Source organism: Pipistrellus kuhlii, unplaced genomic scaffold (assembly GCF_014108245.1).
Source record: "Pipistrellus kuhlii isolate mPipKuh1 unplaced genomic scaffold, mPipKuh1.p scaffold_m20_p_5, whole genome shotgun sequence".
Lineage (NCBI taxonomy): Eukaryota > Metazoa > Chordata > Mammalia > Chiroptera > Vespertilionidae > Pipistrellus > Pipistrellus kuhlii.
Window position 1 is genome coordinate 48,544,987 of NW_023425551.1, and position 12,380 is coordinate 48,557,366.

The 12,380-nt window shown below is 43.0% G+C and overlaps 1 protein-coding gene across 10 annotated transcripts in view; it reads left to right on the forward strand.

Annotated features, from left to right (window-relative positions):
- Positions 1-2,554: 2,554 nt before the first annotated feature.
- Positions 2,555-12,380, forward strand: part of IBTK (inhibitor of Bruton tyrosine kinase) — an 83,109-nt gene continuing 73,283 nt past the window's right edge. For 7 of the 10 annotated variants that reach the window (XM_036415260.2, XM_036415262.2, XM_045573329.1 and 4 more), the window contains exon 1: positions 2,556-2,749. The gene's annotated coding sequence lies outside the window, so the exon portion shown is untranslated. Of the gene's footprint in view, positions 2,750-12,380 lie in introns of all 10 variants that reach the window. The other 3 variants (XM_045573332.1, XM_045573333.1, XM_045573334.1) reach the window with 2 other exon arrangements.

The window sequence follows — 12,380 nt, forward strand, 5'->3', positions numbered from 1 at the left end:
TTTCTATTTCTCCCTTTCTAAATCACTGGAGTCGTTGAAAGCCATCTCTAGATTTATTCCTTCCTTTAAGTCTTTTTTTTTTTTTTTTTTTTTTTTTTTTTTAGAAATTCCAATTACTTTTCCAAATTTTGATTTTTTTAAATCAATCAAGTAACATTTAATTATTGCAAACAATAATAAATTATAAAATTCAAAATGATAGGAACTAAGATTCATTAATACCCTTACACAGACATAATCATTATTATTGGTATATTTATTTCTTCTTTGTATAAACACAAAAAATTTTTAAAAAGCCAAACAAAATGACTAATTTTAATGTCTTTTTCCCCTACCCACACCTACAGTGCATTTTTTTATTTAATTGTATTTTGTTTGTACTATTTCCTAATCATTTTATATGACATTCTGTCCTAAAAATAACTAATATCTTTGAAGGCACCTAATTTTCCAAGGAAATGGGGAATAATTAGACATCCTTTGGTCTGGAATGTTCTTTTCTTCCCTGCTTCATCCAGTTATCTCCTACTCATTCTTCAGATCTTAGTTCAAGTGTCACTTCTTTGGGAAATCAGATTAAATGTAGCATAACATTCTTTGCAGTCCTTGTAAAAATTGCAGTCTATTCTTTTTAAAAATTTATCTTTATTTTTGAAAGTACTACAGATGCTCCCTACCTCTTTTCCCCAACTGACCCCTTCTATCTGCAATCTATTCTTGTTTGGGATTATCTGTGTCTATATGTATTTTTGTTTACTAGTGGATAGATGCCCTGTGCTTACCACAGGACTCTGACACTTGACAATTATTAAAATGAGTGAATGATTGGAATAATTCCTCTGCTACTTCTTTAGTTACAAAAAGTAACATTTACTACAATATTTATGATGTGTTATAGTGTGGTAGGCACTCTTAAGTGCTGCACGTCTCTACCCATATAACCACATTTTCACAATTCTAAAATTCATTATTGCTCCTATTCTACAAATGAAGGAACTAAGGCTTCTGAAAAGCTAATTAGGGGGGTGGAGGTATTAAGCAAAAAAGAAAAAAAGAGAGAACTTATGTACATGGACAACAATGTGGTGATTATGGGTGGGGGGAGGTGGAAGAGGGCATAGAGGAGACAAAATAAAATAAATTTAAAGAAAGCTAATTAACTCACCAGGATCCAAATAAGACACAGTTAAAAGGCTGGAAGTTACATCAATGCATTTATTTACATTATTAGCTTTACTTGACATTATTGGCTTCTTTGTTCATGAATATAAGTCATTATACAGGGTGTGGCAAAAGTAGGTTTACAGTTGTTAGTACGTGAAAGTTTATTCTTATATTATTATTAATCATTGTATCAATTTATTGTTATTTTTTCATACAAACAGCTGTAAACCTACTTTTGCCAGACCCTGTATTTATAGTTTATTTTCAAAATCACTCAACTTTTATCAATACATTACACACTTTTTGTTTTGTTTTTGTTACATGTTAAAGTGGGAAGTAGAGCACCTAGAATAAAGGGTAAAGAGCAAGAATATTGAATTGGAAAGGGCAACGGGAGAGCTAGTTATTCTCCCTAAGCAGCCATATGGCTTTGGGCTTCCACAAGAAAGCCTACCAAAAAAAAAAAAAGAAGGAAAAAAAAGGTAAAGCTGAACAGGTTGCCCTTAAGAAATGTAGTTCAACTCCTTCGTTTAGTAGATGAGACTGCAGGAGTTTGCCAAATTGACAGCGTGGCAGAGCTTATGGCCAACCAGCTCCTAGGTTGTTTGCTCTGAGTCACACAGCCACCCTTCCCCTTCCTCCCTTGAACAAACATTTACCGAGTGGCTACTGTGTGAGCCATTCCGCAGCGTTCCCAGTGGGTCTCCCAGTATTGATTATTGGCTGCTATTGGCTATTTTCTTTTTCTCCCTACCTTTTCCCCCTCCTTCACTTCTAAACGCTCCACTGGGTGCAGTTAAAGGGGAGTCGGAGCCCAGCGCCAGGCGCCGAGGGGCGTGACCCGGTTGGCAGCAGGTCAAGAGGGCAGTGGCCCAGGGAGTGACTCCCCGATAATCTAGGTGCAGGAGCCAGCCCCGGAGGGGCGAGGCTGCGTCTCTTCGGGACGACGCCTATGGCTTTCCATGAGCCCACTCCAGAGGGCCACGGGAGGGACCACTGCGGGGCAAGATCCCTGGCCTTTGGGCCAAACTTCTGCAGTGGTGGCTGCTGTCCCGGCATTCAGCCAGGTCTCCAGAGCTGTCTCTCCACCGGGCTTATCCTCATCTCCGAGTCTCCAGCAGCCGGGAGAGAGCAACGTTTCCACTTGGGGCGGCGACAGCAGACCCCGAAAGGGCATCCCCACCCCTCGCTGTGGGCCCTGAGCCTTTCCCCGCCCCCGGCTCGCGCCCGCCGCCCCAAAGGCCCGCAGGTCACGCTCCCTTCGAGCTCCGGGGAAAGGCCACGGCTTAGGTGCCGCCACGCGAGGCCTTCTGGGCCAATCCCCGGGAGGCAGCCACGGGCCCCAGCCAATCAGCGCCCGCCTTATTCCCGGGTACCACCCGCCCCGGCCTTTTCTCCTTGCCCCCCTCCCCGGTGCCGGTAGTCGCGGCTGTAGGTCCGGCCGCGTGTGCAGCTCCTGTGGTCCGGGGCCTGCCCGCCCGCTGGCGCCCTCGGGTCCCTCCCGTCGCCTTCACTGAGGATGTGTCCCTGCGCGGCCGTGTGCGCACCCCGCGGAGACCGCCGGCGCGCTTTCATCTAGCGACTGGTGAGAGGGGCTCGCCGCCCCGCGCGCAGCGGGCCCAGATGGCCGCGTCCCGCCAGCCGGGATGGCGGGAGGGGAGGGCCATGGGGCGGCGTTCCCTCCCCGGAGGGTGCGGGTGGGCCGCGGGGAGGGCGCCCGGCGGCGCCCCGGCTGCCGGGCTTCGGCCGAGACCTTGCGGGGCGGGCGGAGAGCCGGGCTCCGGAGCCGCCTTCCCGCCGCTGCCCGCCGCGGTGACTGGTGCGGCTGGGCGGCGCGCTGCCCTGGAGACCTGCCCGGCACGCCCTCTCACGCCGCCGCTCTGCCAGTTTCAGATAGTTGTGCCGCTGCGAGTTTCAGATAGTTGTGCCGCGTCCCGTCCCCGGGAGCCTGCAGTTTGAGGCCGTTTCCCCAGGGGTATCTACCCCTTCCCGGGGTGGCACAGGTGGAGCCCGCTCCGCGGGAATCCAGTGTGAGTTGACGGTGCGAAAAGGAAGCGGATGGACCCTGAGGGCTTCTGCTCTTGTATCCTGTTGTCAGGCCCTAAGGTAGTTTGTAGACGGTGGGAACCCAACTCTGTGACGACAAGGAAGGGTAACTTTTATTTTTCCCCCCCAACAGCAATATTTTACTTCTCATCGAAGGTTTCCCAACTGCATTTTAAGAGAGTGTTTTTGGGAAGAGTAGAATAGGTAGAATCTAGAGAGTCCCCTTTTCTCTGTGTGATTTATTTATTTTTTTTCCTGTGTGATTTTTATTTGAGCTACTTACACTTCCACACCAGTTTCCTCACCATGAAATGGAGCTAATCATAGATTCCAGGGCAATACAAGAGGGTTACATTAGTTAATTGATGTAAAGCACTGTTCTAGGACACATGAACGTTTAAGAGATGGTAGATTTTATTACGTTTGTAAGCTACGGGCAAGTTTGGCAGCCCTGTAAAGATCTGGTTGAAAAGCATTCCAAGCAGAGAGAACTTTGATATAGGTAGGCCGTTTTATGACCTGTATGCCAGTATATCCCCTTTCTCCCTCTTTTTTTTTTTTTTTTTTTTAATATTTGTTAGTTGCTTATATATGAATTGTCTCATTTATTTTTCAGAAGCAGATAGTTATCACCTTTTTACAAATGAGAGAATTGATACTTAGGAAATGGTGTGTTTCCCAGAGTCATTTAGCTAGTTAGTGGTGTAGCTGGGTTACCAGCTCAGGTGTTCTGAATTCAGATCCTGAGCTTTATGGGCTACATGGTCACCAGGCCTAATTGGAATCCTCCTCCTGAAGTCACAAAGCTATTCTTAGTACATGTCATACAGGCATACTTTGTTTTATTGCCCTTCACAGTATTGCACTCACACATTGAAGGCAAGGCCCTCCACCAACAAAAAGATTACAACTCGCTTTATTGCAGTGGTCTGGAAGTGAACCCGCAACATCTCTGAGTTATGCCTGTGCAGATACTGGTTTATTTTGGTTGGATATGTCAGAGAATAGCACGATCAGATTTGTGTTTTACAAAGATAACCAAACTCTTAACCAAGCATAAGTAGAACTGTGAGCCTTTGTGAGGGCTCAACCACCGCTGGCTATAGTGGACCAGTTTTCATGTTTGAACAATTGCCTGTAGCTATTAGCATTGCATATGTATCACATATAAAACAAATTTTCAATTTTAATTTTTCTTTTGCTTAAATTTTTTTGTTTTGTTTTTCTGATTACCAAAGAATTTACGTAGTCAAGAATTTCTGTAATCTAGCAAGAAACCTGGGAGTTATCACTACATCTTATCAATTCAAGATCCTAAATTTGTCTCTGAATTGCTCATTTTCTTTATACCTAAAAAAGACAGATAAGGCTGTCCTTTCTTGTGTATATATTAGGCCTCACTCATTTCTGTCTTCTGAATTGCTTGGAATTTTCAGAATGGACCAGGATAATCATACTGGTCCCTCTGCCTCAAATGCCTACCCACTCTGAATTTATCAGGCATACATGCTCATCTTTTTTTTTTTTAAAAAAAATGCAGTTTTATTGATTTCAGAGAGGGAGAGAGAGGTAGAAACATCAGTGAATCATTGAGTGGCTGCCTCCTCCGGGCTCTACACTGTGGACCTAGCCTGCAACCTTGGCTTGTGCCCTGACTGGGAATCAAACTGTGACATCCTCCTTCATAGGTCCATGCTCAATCACTGAGCCATGCTTACCAGGCAAATGTGCTCATTTTAAGTTTTAGCTTAAACATCTCTAGGAAATCTTCCCTAGGTCCCTCTTGTCCTCTCCCCATTCCTATGAGTCGTTTGTTTTATCCTCACCATAATAGGTTTATAGTCACGAAACTACATTTTTATTACCTGCTTAAATAAAATCAGACTTCTCTAGCAAACTGCTATCCTTTAGTGATTGAGACTGGTTAATCCGAAAGGACCAGAGACCAGAGTACCCACCACAGCCCCTTGTGAGCTGGCCCCGCCTGCAAGCAAGTGTTTAGGGGCAATCAGGCAGAGAAGTTAGGGGTGATCAGGTAGGCAGACCAACTGTTAAGGGTGACCAAGTAGGCAGGCAAGTGGTTAGGGGCCATCAGGTAGGCAGGCCAGTGGTTAGGTGAGATCAGGTAGGCAGATGGCCCCTTGCTGGGCTGGCTTCACTCCCAAGCAAGTAGTTAGGGGTGAACAGGCAGGCAGGCAGAGTGGTTAGGGGTGATCAGGTAGGCAAGCAGGGTGGTTAGGGGTGATCAGGTGCAGAGAGAGGTCACAGATTGCAAGCAGGGGCAGGGGCAGTGGCAGGGATGGGGCCAGCTGCCTGCAGCCAGGGGAAGGAAAGCCCCAATAGGTCCTGATCTCAGGTCAGGCCTAGGGACCCTACTTGAGGGGTCCCGAATTGTGATAGGATGCAGGCTGGGCTGAGGGGACCCCCTCTCCACACACACACACACACACACACACACCCCAAGTGCACGAATTTTCATGCACCAGGCCTCTAGTAGGTAATCTTGTTCAATCAAGGAAGTTGTTAAATGAGCTATACTTTCATTTAAGTATTATCCTTGAACCTATATTTATCATCTTATTTAAAATATTTAAGTCCTATTTATTTTTGTATTCCCATTACTTTGTGCTCTATTGTGGATGTATTGGAGAAGCAGTGTAGTGTTGTAGAAATAGCTTGTTAAACAGATCTGTTTGAATTCTAACTCCTCTTCTACTGGTGGTACGATCTGCATTGTAAAATACTCAGTATGTATTAGATGCTTAATATTTACTTCCTTTTTTTGTCTTTAATAAGCATTTGTGTGAATGCATAAGTAAGATTTACTTGGCATCCTATATAAAAAAAACTAATATGCAAATTGACAGAATGGTGGAATGACACGCACTGACCACCAGGGGGCTGACGCTCAATACAGGAGCTTCCCCTGGTGGTCATTGTGCTCCCACAGGGGGGGTGCAGCTCAGCCTGAAGCCCTGGGCCAGGTTCACAGTAGCTCTAAGGATATATAGCTGCTGGCTTAGGCCTGCACCGGAGGAGTGGGCCTAAGCTACCAGTTGGACATCTCCCGAGGGCTTACAGATTGCGATAGGGCAAAACCAGGCTTACAGACCTAGCCTGAGTGCATGAATTTCATGTATCGGGCCTCTAGTTGGAAATATGGACCTGGAATTTAGGAGAGACATGTGGGCAGGAAACCGATTTGGGAATTATGAGCATGTACTTTAAAGTCTAACATGAGAGATTGAAATTATTCAGGGAGAATACCAAATAGAGAGGAAAGAAGACTGAAGATGAAATATTGAGAGAAAGCCTAGCATTTAAAGGTTAGGGGAAGGGATGATAATGCTTTGAAAGAAGTGATAGGAGAGACATCCTATGCTTTCAGCATCCCTTTCTAGATTCCTTAGGAAAATGTGGTCTTGATGACTCAAAAATAGGGAAGTCAAGTAAGATAAAAACTGGAAGTACCCAGAAGTATTTGGCAATTTGGAGGTCAACTGGTTTCATGATTTCATTGGAGAAGTATTTGTGGAGACCAGGTTGTGGAGGCACTGAAGCTCAAACATGGACTTTGGTATTAAAATGTGTTACCTTTTTGTTGCTGAAGAAATCTATCTGTATTATAGAGGAATTTGCAAATTAGCCAGGACACTGTAACAGCACAGAACAGCAGGGACCTGGTGCCTGGCCAGGATGAGGGACCTCAGGCTGTGCCCCCGCCCCACAGGGCTTGACCGGGGACTTCAGGCTGTGCCCCTCTCCTGGCGGAGCTTGATGGGGACCTCAGGCCATGCACCCTTGAGAGGTGTGTGAATGCCCGTTCATTTGGTCATACCTCTTACAATCCAGGATTGCTGGCTCCTGACCGCTTGCCTGCCTGCCTTCCTGAATAACCCCTAACTCCTGCCTGCCAGCCTGATCACCCCCTAACCACTCCCCTGTCAGCCTGGTCACCCCTAACTGCCCTCCCCTGCAGGCCTGGTCACCCCTAACTGCCCTCCCCTGCAGGCCTGGTCATTCCTAACTTCCCTTCCCTGCAGGCCTGGTCTCCCAACTGCTCTCTCCTGCAGGCCTGGGTCCCCTGCAACTGCCCTTTCCTGCAGGCCTGGTCGCCCCCAACATCCCTCTTCTGCTGGCCTGGTCACCCCTAACTGTCCTCCGCTGCAGGCTTTATCGCCCCCCAACTGCCCTCCCTTGCAGGCCTGGTGCCTCCCAACTGCCTCCCCTGCTGGCCTGATCACCCACAACTGCCCTCCCTTGCAGGCCTGTTCCCTTCCAACTGTCCTCCCCTGCTGGCCATCTTGTGGTGGCCATTTTGTGTCCACGTGGGACAGTCATCTTGTGTGTTGGAGTGATGGTCAATTTGCATATTACTCTTTTATAAGATAGAATAGAGGCCTGGTGCATGGGTGGGGGCCAGCTGGTTTTCCTTGAAGGGTGTCCTGGATCAGGGAGGAAGTTCCCTTGGGGTGTGGGCGGCCTGGGCGAGGGGCCTATGGTGGTTTGCGGGCCAGCCACACCCCTGTCGAGAACCTGGTATCTGGAATTTATTTTTCTTCTACAATTGAAACTTTGTAGCCTGGAGCAGAGCCAAGCTCCTGCTTGTTCCTTGGCTGCCACCATGTTTGTTGGGATTTATTTATCTTCTATAATTGAAACTTCGTAGCCTTGGGTGAAGTCCACGGGTGTGTGGAAAGTTTGACTGCCTCCTGCTTGCTTCGTGGCTGCAGGCATATTGATTGGGTTAATTTGCATACTCACTCTTGATTGGCTGGGGGGCGTGACTTGTAAGTTTAGTGGCTATGTGGTCAATTTGCATACTACTATTTTATTAGATAGTATTATTATATAGGGTACTTTAGCATGGTATTACTTTTATATTTAACATTTTTAAATTTTTCCTTTAAAGGTTTAAATTATTTATAGTAATAAATTAAGTAATTATTTTCGCTTTATCTTAAATTCTTTCATGTAGGATTTGAGTGATTCACCAATAAGTAGTTCATTTCTCAGGTATTATGAAGACACTGAAAACATGATGATGACCAAATTTTATTAGAGCCTCAGCAGATTGAGATTAATGGAATTTGAATTTTGCTATGTACCATGTGTTCCAGTTTTAACATTTTTATTTTTTTTTTTATTTATTTTTTTTTTTTATGCATTTCTATTATCCTTTTTTTTTTTTAAATTTAATTATTTATTTTTTTTTTACATATTTTAATGATTTTTTTTTGCCTCCCTCCCCATAGTTTTATGTCCATTGGTTGTACTTATATGCATGTATACAAGTCCTTCGGTTGATCTATTATCTCCCCCAGATCCTCCTCCCCTCCCCGCTGTAATTTGACAATCTGCTTGTTGCTTTACTGTCTCTATATCTATCTTTTGGTTCATCAGTTTATAATGCTCTTTATTATCCACAAATGAGTGAGGTCATGTGGTGTTTCTCTTTCATTGATTGGCTTATTTCACTCAGCATGATGTTCTCCAATTCCATCCAGGTTGCTGCAAATGATGAGAATTCCTTCTTCTTTATGGCAGCATAGTATTCCATTGTGTAGATGTACCATAGTTTTTGGATCCAATCATCTGCTGACGGGCACCTAGGCTGTTTCCAAATTCTGGCTATTGTAGATTGTGCTGCTATGAACATAGGGGTGCATATATCCTTTCTGATTGGTGTTTCTAGTTTCTTGGGATATATTCCTAGGAGTGGGATTACTGGGTCAAATGGGAGTTCCATTTTCAGTTTTTTGAGGAAACTCCACACTGTTCTCCACAGTGGTTGCACCAGTCTGCATTCCCACCAGCAGTGCACGAGGGTTCCTTTTTCTCCGCAACCTCGCCAACACTTGTCGTTTGTCGATTTGTTGATGTTGGCCATTCTGACAGGTGTGAGATGGTACCGCATTGTTGTTTTGATTTGCATCTCTCGTATAATTAGTGACTTTGAGCATGTTTTCATGTGCCTTTTGGCCTTCCTTCTGTCTTCTTTTGAAAATATTCTATTTAGGTCCCTTGCCCATTTCTTAATTGGATCATTCATCTTCCTTTTATTTAGTTGTATCAGCTGTCTGTAGATGTTAGAGATTAAACCTTTATCAGTGGTGTTATTTGCAAATATGTTCTCCCACACCGTGGGCTTTCTTGTTGTTTTGTTGATGGTTTCTTTTGCTGTAAAAAAGCTTTTTATTTTGATGTAGTCCCATTTGTTTATTTTCTCTTTAGCTTCCATTGCCCTAGGGGCAGTATCAGTGAAGAAGTTCTTTTGGCATACGTCTGAGATTTTGCTGCCTGAAGATGCTTCTAGTATTTTTATGGTTTCCCGTCTGATGTTTAAGTCCTGTATCCATTTTGAGTTTATTTTTGTGTATGGTGTAAGTTGGTGATCTAGTTTCATTCTTTTGCATGTGTCTACCCAATTTTCCCAACACCATTTATTGAAGAAACTGTCTTGACTCCATTGTATATTCTTTCCTCCTTTGTCAAATATTAATTGAGCATATTGATTTGGGTTGATATCTGGGTTCTCGATTCTATTCCATTGATCTATATGTCTGTTCTTGTGCCAGTACCAGGCTGTTTTGAGAACAGTGGCTTTGTAATACAGTTTGAAGTCCGGTATTGAGATCCCTCCTACTTTACCCTTCTTTCTCAGGATTGCTGTGGCTATTCGGGGTCTTTTATTGTTCCAAATGAACTGTTGGAGAGTTCTTTCTAGGTCAGTGAAATATGCCCTTGGTATTTTAATGGGGAGTGCATTGAACCTATAGATTGCTTTAGGAAGTATGGACATTTTGATGATGTTGATTCTACCAATCCATGAACATGGTATGTTCTTCCATCTCCTTACATCATCCTCTATCTCTTTTTTCAGTGTCGTGTAATTTTCTGCATATAGATCCTTTACTTCCTTAGTTAAATTTATTCCTAGGTATCTTAATTTTTTTGGTGCGATGGTAAATGGAATTGCTTTTTTAGTCTCTGTTTCTGTAGTTTCACTGTTGGTGTATAGAAATGCCAAGGATTTCTTGGCGTTAATTTTGTATCCTGCTACATTGCCAAATTCATTTATTAAGTCAATTAGTTTCTTAATGGAGTCTTTTGGGTTCTTTATGTACAATATCATGTCATCTGCAAATAAGGATAACTTTACTTCTTCTTTTCCAATTTGGATGCCTTTTATTTCGTCCTCTTGTCTAATTGCAATGGCTAGTACTTCCAGTACTATGTCAAACAGGAGTGGCGAAAGTGGGCATCCCTGTCTTGTTCCTGTTCTTAGAGGGAATGGTTTTAGTTTTTGCCCATTGAGTATAATGTTGGCTGTGGGTTTATCATATATAGCTTTTATTATGTTGAGGTATGATCCTTGTACTCCCACTTTGTTAAGAGTTTTTATCAGGAAAGGGTGTTGGATTTTATCGAATGCTTTTTCTGCATCAATTGATATGACTATATGATTTTTATCTTTCAATTTGTTTATGTGATGTATCACGTTTATTGATTTGCGGATATTGTACCATCCTTGCATTCCTGGAATAAATCCTACTTGGTCATGGTGTATGATCTTTGTGATGCTCTGCTGGAGCCGATTTGCTAGGATTTTGTTGAGGATTTTGGCATCTATGTTCATGAGGGATATTGGCCTGTAATTCTCTTTCATTGAGTTGTCTTTATCTGGTTTTGGTATTAGGGTGATGCTGGCTTCATAGAAGGAGTTTGGAAGTGTTCCTTCCTCTTGAATTTTTTGGAAAAGTCTGAGGAGGATAGGTTTTAGTTCTTCCTTGAATGTTTGGTAAAACTCTCCTGTGAAGCCATCTGGCCCTGGGCTTTTGTTTGCTGGAAGCTTTCTGATGACTGTTTCAATTTCTTCCCAAGTCACTGGTCTATTGAGATTTTTAGATTCTTCCTGATCGAGTTTTGGAAGTTTGTATTTTTCTAGGAATATGTCCATTTCCTCCAGGTTGTTCAGTTTGTTGGAATAGAGTTGTTCGTAGTATTTTGTAACAATCCGTTGTATTTCGTTGGGGTCTGTTGTTATTTCACCTCTTTCATTTCTGATTTTGTTTATTTGGGTCCTCTCTCTTTGTTTCTTAGTTAGCCTGGCTAGAGGTTCATCTATCTTGTTTATTCTTTCAAAGAACCAGCTCTTGGTTTTGTTGATCTTATGTATTGTTTTTTTGGTCTCTATGTCGTTTATCTGTGCTCTGATTTTTGTTATTTCCTTCCTTCTGCTTACACTGGGCTTTTCTTGTTGCTCCTTTTCTAACTCTTTGAGTTGTAGAGTTAGATCATCTGTTACCCCTTTTTCTAGTTTTTTGCAATAGGCTTGTAAGGATATGAACTTCCCTCTCAAGACTGCTTTTGCTGTGTCCCATAGATTTTGGATTGTTGTGTTTTCATTGTCATTTGTTTCCAGGATGTTTTTAATTTCTTCCTTGATTTCTCTGGTAACCCAGTCCTTGTTTAATAGCGTGCTGTTTAGTCTCCATGTGTTTGATTTCTTTGGATTATTTTTATTGTAGTTAATTTCCAGTTTTATGCCATTATGGTCTGAGAAGATACTTGATATGATTTCTATCTTCTTGAATTTGAAGAGACTTTGCCTATGACCCAAAATGTGGTCTATCTTTGAGAATGTCCCATGTGCACTTGAGAAGAATGTATATTCTGTGGCTTTGGGGTGGAGTGTTCTGAAGATGTCAATTAATTCCATCTGGTCTAGTGAGTCACTTAGGATCGATATTTCTTTGCTGTTTTTTTGTTTAGATGATTTGTCGAAGGGTGACAGTGGGGTATTAAAATCTCCTACTATGATTGTATTGCTATTAATCTCTCTCTTAATGTCCTCCAGCAGTTTTTTTATGTATTTGGTTGCTCCTGTATTGGGTGCATATATATTTACCAGGGTTATTTCTTCTTGTTGGATTGTTCCCTTTAGTATTATGAAATGGCCTTCATTATCTCTTATTATGTCCTTCACTCTGAGATCTAATTTGTCAGATATAAGTATTGCTACCCCAGCTTTTTTTTCATTTCCATTTGCCTGGAAAACTTTTTTCCATCCCTTCACCCTCAGTCTGTGTGCATCTTTTTTTCTGAGGTGGGTTTCTTGTAGACAACAGATGTATGGGTCTTGTTTTCTTATCCAATCTGTTACCCTA